This window comes from Coffea arabica, chromosome 3e (assembly GCF_036785885.1).
Source record: "Coffea arabica cultivar ET-39 chromosome 3e, Coffea Arabica ET-39 HiFi, whole genome shotgun sequence".
NCBI classification, from domain to species: Eukaryota; Viridiplantae; Streptophyta; class Magnoliopsida; order Gentianales; family Rubiaceae; genus Coffea; species Coffea arabica.
The window spans coordinates 34,875,857-34,886,340 of record NC_092315.1 but is presented as its reverse complement, the minus strand read 5'-3'; the positions used below and the strand labels follow the sequence as shown (position 1 = coordinate 34,886,340).

At 36.4% G+C, this 10,484-nt stretch overlaps 1 pseudogene; it reads left to right on the top strand.

Moving 5' to 3' along the window:
- The first annotated feature begins 8,318 nt into the window (after nt 1-8,318).
- Nucleotides 8,319-9,845, top strand: LOC113737542 (heat shock protein 83-like; annotated as a pseudogene).
- The last annotated feature ends 639 nt before the right edge of the window (nt 9,846-10,484 follow it).

Below are 10,484 nucleotides of genomic sequence, written 5' to 3'. Positions count from 1 at the left end.
ATCGAAACAAGTGTCTTAGGCTTTGACTTTGAGGTGTTTGAGCTAATCTATGTTTTAGCCGTCTTCCATTTAGTTTCTCACATTTGATTCAGTACATAGGCTTTTAAATCTTCATGGATGAATGCCATACAAAAACATGTGTCTCTAGTTTTGAGTTAGTTAACTACGACTTATCTATTTAGTCCTATGCTGGCTGTATTCAAGGAGAATCGTCACATAAAAGCAATGTTTTAAAAACCGGACTGTTAATTGAACCGGTGAAGTGAAAGGGTCGAGGTTCAACCAATCGGACCGATTCAACCTTGGTTCAATGAATTTTTTAAAAAATAATTTATATAAATATATATATATATATGCACAAAATAAGACATGTAATGGACTAATTTAATACTTTACATGATGAAAAGTTTACTATTTTTGAATAACTTGTATTTTTAAAAATAAATTATTTATTTTTGAATTATAAGTTAAAACAAATAAATTTCATCTCAATTTCAATTATATCTACCAAAAAATCTTAAATCCAACCCAAAAATATCACAATATTTTGAAATTATACAAAATTCACGTCTATGAGAATTTAGACATTGTGAACTTAAATTTTAATTTATGTTTTGGGATTTAGAAATTGCAATTTAAAAAAGAAAGTTTGGAGTTCGAAAGAAATCAAGAGAATCGAAAATAGAAATGCAAACTTGATAAGAAACAAAAAATGAGATAAAAGAAAGTGGTTGTGGCATTAAATAATTTGGGTTAAAAAAATAATTCTTATTTAACTTTTTAAATTTAATGGACAAAAATAAAATTAAAAGATGTAAGAAAACATCAATAAATTAAAAATAAAGATGTTTGATTAAAAAGGGAGTAGAAAAGAGGATAGAGAGAGAGAGAGAGAGAGAGAGAGTTGAAGATTAAAAAGAAAGAGTCATGAGAGTATGGGATTTTGTAAGAAAAATAGAAAAAAGAAATATGAGTGTTTGTTTTATATAAATAAGTTATAAAAAAAATTATAAGATGTGATAGTGCAACAGTTACTATATTGGTCTTCTATTACAAAGGTCATGAGTTCGAATCTTGAAAGCTACATTCTGCAAAACGTAAAAAAATAAAAATAAAAAAAGAGGAAAACTAAAAAACCGGAAAAAAACCGATTCAATCCGGTTTCGAAGGTTTCACGGTTGGACCGGTTTTTGACCGATGTTCTAGCATGGTCAACCCTAACATACAACCGGACCGGTGCCATGGCCGGTTCGCGGTTCAACCGGTCGAACCGGGTGGTTCGGTCCAGTTTTCAAAACATGGCATAAAAGTTCCTTATGTATTGATTGGTTATTGGGGAGCAATAATACTGTGGCTTGTAGACCATTTTGGTTAAATTAGAAGTTGGATAAAAATGGGATATGTGATCTTCAAAGGCCAAAATTTGTTTGGGTTTTCAAGTTCATTTGTGAATCACAAAATGGAACTTCATCTATGAGTAAATTTTATTAAATCTTGAATCAACATTACTTGGTCTAAAGTGCCATTCTAGTTGGGCTTCAAAATAGCTCAATTTAATTAGTCGATGTGTTTTAGTAATAAGATCTCAAATGGAGAAGATCTGCTAACATGCGCATAGGAAGTTACTCTGCTAACATGCACCTTGGGAAATTTTGCCATTGTTGAGCCTTCCAAAGCTCAAATGGGGTAATTTCTAGATTTTTGTGTTCCTCTTCTTGTCTAATTCCTTCCTCCTGATTTAGTTTTTTGTTAATTTTCTTGTATTGTGTAAAAAGTGTCTTCTCTGGTTCACTACTGGTCATTTCCTTCCCATTGGTTGTCCTCTATTTTGGAGAGGTGTAGTAGAGGAACTTGTGTCCTTGAAAGAGTTCACCAACCTTATCTAGTGAAATCCTGCATCTCAGCAGTAAATTCTCTAGTTTCTATAGAATTTGCTACTTAATGGAGGCATCAATGGCATTCAATTCGTCTATAAATTGCCCTATTACGTGGGTGAATCTACAGAAAGGGGGGACATCTTATAATCCAATTAACTGGTGATTGCAGTAAGGCCAATGAGGTCCAATTTCAGGGAAGCAGGAGTTATCAGGAAAATTCCTCCTCTTGGGCTGACATAATGAAGAAAATGAACAATATCATGAGCAGATGGGATTGTCCTTTGTTCCCACGGAATCCAACCAAGTTGTTCTTACCGATGATGATGTGGCTGAAGGAGTGGAAAAATGGAAGCATTCTTTGGTTGGCTTTCTGTTAGGTCGTTCTCCGCCATTTTAGGTAATGAAGAAGTTTTGTGAGCAAAAGTGGCAACAGTATGGCAAATTTGAATGCATTATGTTGAAATCTAGAGTGTTCATTTTTCATTGTGACTCTGAAGAAATGAAAACTTGTATATTGAACCAATCTCTTTGGCCATTTGCAAGTAAAATGCTGTTTATCAAACCATGGACACAGGACATAGATCTGTCTAAGGAAGATATGGACTCTGTGCCTATCTGGATCAGGTTTCCCGCGCTGAAGCTCTACTACTACACTGGAAAAGGGTTGATCAAATTCACTAGCTATGTTGGAAGGCCTCTGTACACTGATGGAATGACTGCCAAGCAAGAGAGACTTTTTTTTGCTAGAGTTTCCATGAAGGTGAAAATGGACCATAAGCTACCAGATTTCATTCCATATGTCAATGAATTTGGCACACTTGAGCACCAAAAGATGGATTATGAGTGGCTTCCCCCTTGGTGCAAGGGGTGTTGTAGGTTTGGGCATCTAGAGAAATTTTGTCCTAAGAAGTTTGTTACAAAGATAATTTGGGTTCCAAAGAAGAAAGTTGACAGCAATGAACCTACTCTGGAGGTTGAAAGTGTACTGCCGATGCTGAAAACACTGAAGGTGAGCATGGAAATCTTGTTGAATCTAGTATTATGCAGTGGGATGAAGAAAAACAAAACATAAATGAGGTAAGGAACCTTTCTCCTGAGTGCTTTCCACCTCTTCCCTCCTTGAAGCAATATAACTCTCTTCAAATTTTAGACAAATGGAAACTAGATGAGGGTGGGGATAGGCTTGGTGATATTGAAGGAAAGAGTTTAGTTGTGAAGGATCAAGGCCCGAAGTCAAAAGATCATTGAGAATTCAAAATCAGAATAAGGAGATAAAAAGGAAGGCTGGTGGGGGAAAAATAATTTCCTCTTCATCATTAGCATGAAAATTGCCTGTTGGGACATACAGGGTCTTAATGATCCTGTGAAACAAAAGGAGATTGCCAAAATTATAAATAGTCGTAATTTGCATATTATGGGAATAGTTAAAACCAAAGTCACGCTTAGAAATTTTGAGAACATTTTTCGCAAATGCACTCCCTTCTTGGGAATCTATACATAACACTACCAATAATAGGATGGGCAGAATATGGTTTTGTTGGGATCCTCAACGGGTACAAATTAGCAAGATAAGAACTACCAGGCAAGCAATTACTTGTTGTATACACAGTACTATATGGAATATTGATTTTGCCTTGGCCTTTGTATATGGCACCAATGACTTGGAAAGTAGAAGCCTCCTTTGGCATCAACTACATTACATAAAGTCTGTAATGGGCTTTAGCCCTTGGTTAATCATGGGAGATTTCTATGTGATAAGATACTATAGTGAAAAAATTAGAGGTGATGGTTTTGATTATTCTACAATTGTTGAGTTCCAGAGTTGTATTGAGGACTTGGATATTGATGATTGCCCAGCTAAAGAATACACTTTGACTTGGTGTAATAAAAGGCAGGCTGAAAAAAGGATTTATGGCAAACTGGATAGAATTATGGCAAATGAGCACTGGTTTTCCACTTTTCCAGATATGGAGGCTGAATTTCTAGATCCTACTATTTCGGATCACACTCCAATATTTGCTCATATTAGATTTGAATTTGATGCTAGCCCCAAGCCTTTCAAATTTCATTCCTTCTAGATGAAGCATAAAAACTTTCATAGCATCTTGGAGAATGTATGGACGGCAGAAGTAAATAGAAATCCCATTGCCAAGCTATGTAGTAAATTGAAACTCCTGACACAAGAGTTGAAGAAATTAAATAGAAAGCAATTTAGCAATATTTCTATCAGAGTTCAGCAAGCTAGAGAAAGGCTTTGCGAAATACAGAGAGCATTGACCAGATCTCCATTTGATAGGGACCTGTAGAATAAAGAGAAGATGGAGCTTAGAACCTACACTAAGCTAGTAATTGTAGAAGGGCAGTTCTTTAAGGACAATGCAAGGACTAAGTGCTTCAAGCAAGTTATTCAAATACAGCTTTCTTTCATAGGAAGCTGAAAATTCATCATAATCACGAAAGGATTTTGAGCTTGACTATGGCTTCAGGGGAAAGACTTGTGGACTATGAACTAGTAAAAGAGAAGGCTGTGAACTTTTACAAAAATTTGTTCTCTGAACAAGGTTCCTTTAATGTTCGAATGCACTCCAAAGTTGCTGAAATTATTACCTCTCATTTAAATGTTGAACAAGCTAAATTATTGACTACAGAAGTAACTAAGAAATTAAGCAAGCTCTATTTAGTATGAGAGAAGGAACTGCTCCAGGACTGGATAGCAATACTGTTGAGTTTTACAAATAGAACTGGAGTTGAGTTGGTGTTGATGTAGTTGCGGTAATAACATACCGTTTCAATGCTCAAGTTGTTCCTCCTGGCCTCAATAGCACTACACTTACATTAAACCCTGAGGAGATGAAATAGTATAGGCCAATTGCATGTTGTAATGTCCTTTATAAATGCTATTCCAAGATGATTATAGAAAGATTGAAGTTGGTATTACAAAGCCTTGTACACTGGAGTCAAAATGCATTTGTAAAGGAAAAGATCTATATTTGACAATATCATGTTAGTGCATGAGTTAATGCGAAGCTACCAGAGACAAAGTGGGTCAACTAGGTGCACGGTGAAGGTATTATGAAGGCTTATGATACAGTAAAGTAGAAATTTTTATTCTCTGTTATGGCTGCTATGAATTTTCCTCCTTTATTCATTACTTGGGTGAAGAATTGTGTTGCTACCTCCAGGTTCTCTTTGAATTTAAATGGTTCTTTGGTGGGATACTTTGCTAGTGAAAGGGGACTAAGACAAGGAGACCTCTTATCTCCTACTCTCTTTCTCTTGGTTATGGAAGCTTTTTCTCAACTATTGAATATCAATGTTGTTCAAATGGGATATGATTATCACCCAAGGTGTACCAAGCTACAGTTAACTCATATTACCTTTGCTGATGATTTATTTTTTATATCAATAGCAACAATGAGATCTGTCCAAACCATAAAAACTAAATTGTAGGAGTTTTCTGAGTTATCATGTCTTTGTAGCTAGTGTATCTGAGCTTGAGAGGACTGAGTTGTGGAACTACCTAGGTATTCCTCTTGGTACTCTACTATTGAAGTACTTAGGTGTGCCATTAATATCATCAAAACAAACTAGAGTGGACTGCCAACCTATTGTGGATAAAATACCGATGAAGATTAAAAACTGGGCTATGAGGAAGCTTTCCTTTGCAAGCAGATTGACACTAATTAAATCAATTCTGAATAGTTACTTTGTTTACTGGGGCAGTATTTTCTCTCTCCCAAAGATGTTGATAGCAAATTGAAAGTATTCTAAATGCTTTCCTCTGGTCTAGTGTTGATCTTAAACACTCAAAAACCAAGATAAGCTTGTTGGAATCCTGCAAATCCCTCATAGAAGGGGGGCTTGGCTTGAAGAACTTGAAATTATGGAACAAAGCATTAATCTTGAGACATTTGTGGGATATCTTCCACAAGAAGTATTCATTGTGGATTCAGTGGGTCCATACATATTTACTCAAGGGAAGTAGCTTGTGGTCTGCTATGGCTTTAAATGCCCATTCTTGGAATTGGAAGAAAATGTTGAAACTTAGAAGCATAGCTAGGCACTGCATCAAGATGGTTATAGGTGATGGTCAAAGCACATTTCTTTGGCAAGACTGCTGGCATCCATTAGGACCATTGCTACAAGTTTTTTCTCATTGAGTAGTTTAGTTATTTAAGAGCTCAGAGCAAGCAAAAGTTGCTTCCATTATCAATGGTGGCTCATGCAAATGGCCAAGTACGAGGTATATGCAGAGGGAGGTGGTGTCTCTTATCAATGCTATGCCCTTCCCCCCACCCCCCAACCAAATCAATCTGATACTACAATCTGGTTGCCTTCTCCTAGAGGTGTATATACTGCAAAATTAGCCTTACAACAACTAAGTGAGCCATGCAATCATGTCCCTTGGTTCAACTTAGTATGAGGGAAAAAGCATGTCTCTCGTCATGCTTTCATAATGTGGTTAGTGTGCAGAAAAAGGCTTACTACTAGAGACAGGCTCATTGCTTGGGGTGTCGATGTGGACCCAAGTTGTGTCCTTTGTAGCTCTGTTGATGAAAACCTAAGTCATCTATTTTTTTCTTTGTACATTTTCTCAATATATATAGAGGAGTGTTCAACAGAGATATCTTAAGACTGGAATGGCAAATGATCTTGTTGCTGAGATTGCTTGGTTTGTGGAACATTGTTCAAAATCCTCATTTTTATGTTGCATCAGAAGAGTGATTGTGGCTGCTTAGATTTACAATTTATGGAGGTGCAGGAATCAAAAGATCTTCCAAGATAAGATTGCATCTGCGGACTGTGTCACAAGTCAAATACTTATAGATATTCAAATAGTGGTTGCTGGATGGAAGGATATACATCAAAATCAGCAAAGCATAGACATGTGTAATGCATTAGGAGTATCTGAGTAGCTAGACTTGTGGTATGCTTGCTCGATAGTATTTGCATACCTTTCATGATTCTACTAGGGAACCCTACACTTGTGTATGCTTATTGCTCTTATCAATGGAAAAAGGAAGCTTACAAGAAAAAAAAATCCCAAATGCTAGCCATTGGCCAATTAGGTTTAAAAGGCTTTTTTTTGGGCATTATTAAGCTGGTGCCTTTAGAAATGCTTATGCGATCACTAATTTGTGATTAACCATGTTAATATGAGCACAACTTTACGTAATTAAAGTCCAGATTTTATGACAATATTCAATATCTATAAAAAGGACTATCTTTACAAAGCATAAAAGTTCAAAAATGACCATAAAGTTCCAAGACAATCATGATGAAACAATTAAAGTATTTTGAAAATTTTCTTTATGGTCCAAAGGGTTTCACATTGGACTGGTTTTGAATTAACTAGGCATCCTAGTCAAATTGTGGACTGATTTTGAATTAACTTGTCCTATTGATTAAATTGAGTCCAAAGCATTTTAGAATTTACCTAACAAATATAATAACATAGTGAAATGCTCAAATTAATTAGGCCAAGTTTTTTCATAAATTAGACTATTTTAAAAGCCCAAATTTATAGGAATCTCCAATTTTAATTGGACAGCTCACAAAAAAAATTATTTTAGAAATCCAATGTTATTAGAAGGACCCAATTTTGGTCAAATGAACTCAATTACTATTTTAAGTGCCCAGGAGAATCATAAACCCAATTATAAATTCAAACAAGAATTTTCTATGAATGGACTTAGCTCTATGGTCAAGTCCAAACTCAAATCCGGTTGGAATTAATGAGGGGTAGTATATACTAAAGTAGAAAGTTTTTAATGAATATATGAATATAGGAAATTTCTTAAAATAAAAAAGGAAAAGTTTTCAAATCGGGGAACCTTCAAAAAAGAGAAACTCTCTAAATTAGGAAAGTTTCAAAAGGGAAGTCCTTCCACTTTAGAAAACTTTTAGGTACTTTTCATAAAGGATTAGATATGTTTTCCAGGGTTACTTAAGACAGAGGTAAGCACTCTAAGAATAACACATATGAGCTAATGGCGGTATACATATTTATGGCTGTAGGTTGAAGTTGCCTTAGGGCAAATTAAGATCTCTTCAAGCAAGCCGATTGAGATGCATAGTGGTCACTCCTCTGTGTTTTATAAAATTGGGAAAATCGCCATTTTCGTCCCTAAATTTTTACACTAAAACCAATTTCCTCCTTGATGATTTTTTTTAGTCAATTTAGTCCTTCGACTATTTTGAAGTCTCCAATGTAGGACTTTTGCGGCGACGACACCATATTTTACATATTCCATACAATCGGTGATGGGTATATTTGTCCTTTTAAATTAGATTCTTTAATTTAGACCACCTTTGACCATAGTTCTTCTTCTCTGATGAATTTCACTGAAAATTTCATCTGGATTTATTGGAAACTTGCACAAACTCTCTCTCACACACTCAAATCAAGAAACAAAATCCTGATCCAAACGGGCTGGAGCTTATGGAGGCATTGCAGGCTGGAGCTGATGTTAGCATGATTGGGCAGTTTGGTGTGGGTTTCTACTCTGCCTACCTCATTGCTGAGAAGGTGGTTGTGACGACCAAGCACAATGATGATGAACAATATGTCTGGGAATCTCAAGCAGGTGGATCCTTCACTGTGACGAGGGATGTTAGCGGAGAACCACTAGGATGAAGTTGAGAAGACAACTGAGAAAGAGAGCAAGATGATGAAGATGAGGAAACCAAGAAGGATGAGGAAGGAGAAGTTGAAGAAGTAGATGACGAGAAAGACAAGGATAAAAGGAAAAGAAGAAGATAAAAGAGGTGACAAATGATTGGGAGGATCATCTTGCTATGAAACACTTCTCTGTTGAAGGACAACTAGAGTTCAAAGCTATTCTGTTTGTTCCAAGGAGGGCACCCTTTGATCTCTTTGACACACGGAAGAAGTTGAACAACATCAAGCTCTATGTCAGGAGGGTGCTCATCATGGATAATTGTGAGGAGCTCATTCCTGAATACCTTGGATTCGTTAAAGGCGTGGTGGATTCGGATGATCTCCCACTAAATATATCTCGTGAGACGCTCCAACAGAACAAAATCTTGAAGGTCATCTGGAAGAATATTGTCAAGAAGTGCATTGAGATGTTCTTTGAAATTGCAGAGAACAAAGAGGATTATGCTAAGTTCTATGACGCCTTCTCCAAAAATATCAAATTGGGTGTTGATGAAGACAGCCAAAACAGGGCAAAGCTTGTTGATCTTCTCAGGTATTACTCCACAAAGAGTGGGGATGAGTTGACTAGCTTGAAGGAATATGTTACAAGGATGAAGGAAGGGCAGAAGGACATATATTATATAACCGGCGAGAGCAAGAAAGCTGTTGAGAACTCTCCATTCTTGGAAAAGCTTAAAAGGAAAGGATATGAGGTGCTTTTCATGGTCGATGCCATTGATGAATATGCTGTTGCACAGTTGAAAGAGTATGATGGTAAAAAACTTGTTTCTGCAACAAAGGAAGGTTTAAAGCTCGATGAGTCTGAGGAAGAGAAAGCAGCAAGGGAGGAGAGGAAAAAGTCATTTGAGAATCTTTGTAAAGTAATGAAGGATATTCTTGGAGAGAGAGTTGAGAAAGTGGTGGTTTCTGACAGGATGGTTGATTCTCCTTGCTGCTTGGTCACTGGGGGGTATGGCTGGACAGCAAACATGGAGAGGATTATGAAGGCTCAAGCATTAAGGGACACCAGTATCAGCGCTTACATGTCAAGCAAGAAAACAATGGAGATCAACCCAGACAATGGAATCATTAAGGAGCTTAGGAAGAGAGCCGAGGAAGATTTAAGGAGGTTAGGAAGAGAGCCGAGGAATGACAAATCAGTTAGAGACTTGGTGCGGCTGCTTTATGAGACTGCTTTGTTGACCTCTGGTTTCAGCCTTGATGATCCAAACCAGTCTGGTTCAAGGATCCATAGGATGTTGAAACTGGGGCTTAGCATGGAGAACTATGGTCAAAGGTCCATCTAATTTAAAAGGACAGATATACCCATCACCGATTGTACGGAATATGTAAAATGTGGTGTCGCCGCTGCAAAAGTCCTACATTGGCGACTTCAAAATAGTCGAAGGACTAAATTGGCTAAAAAAAATCATAAAGGATGAAATTGGTTTTAGTGTAAAAGTTTAGGGACGAAAATGGCGATTTTCCCTATAAAATTTATATATATGAGTTTTCTCAAGTGAAAGCTTTACTTTGTTCTACATAAAACGAAACATGTATGGTTATTTGAAATAATTTTCTATACTAAGAAATATGAAATCAGTGGCATATTTTCATGAAATGAAAGAAAAATACACATAATGTGTGAAATGAGTTATGTTATGAAAAGATATAAACGGTCATGAAATAGACGGTAACGGCTATAATCCTGTCATGTATGATGATCAAGTGAAGATTAGCGAAAATACTTGATCGGTTATGAATTGTCATGGTAGCCATGATCCACAGCCAATGACTCATGCATGGGTAGATCAAGTAAAAATCAAGGAAAATACTTGATCTACCACTCTCCTAGAAGGGGTTAAACTATCGGTTGAGTATTCAGAAACCGGATATTGCATGTACTTATTTATGAGTTATGTTTTATCAAATGAAATGAAATGATT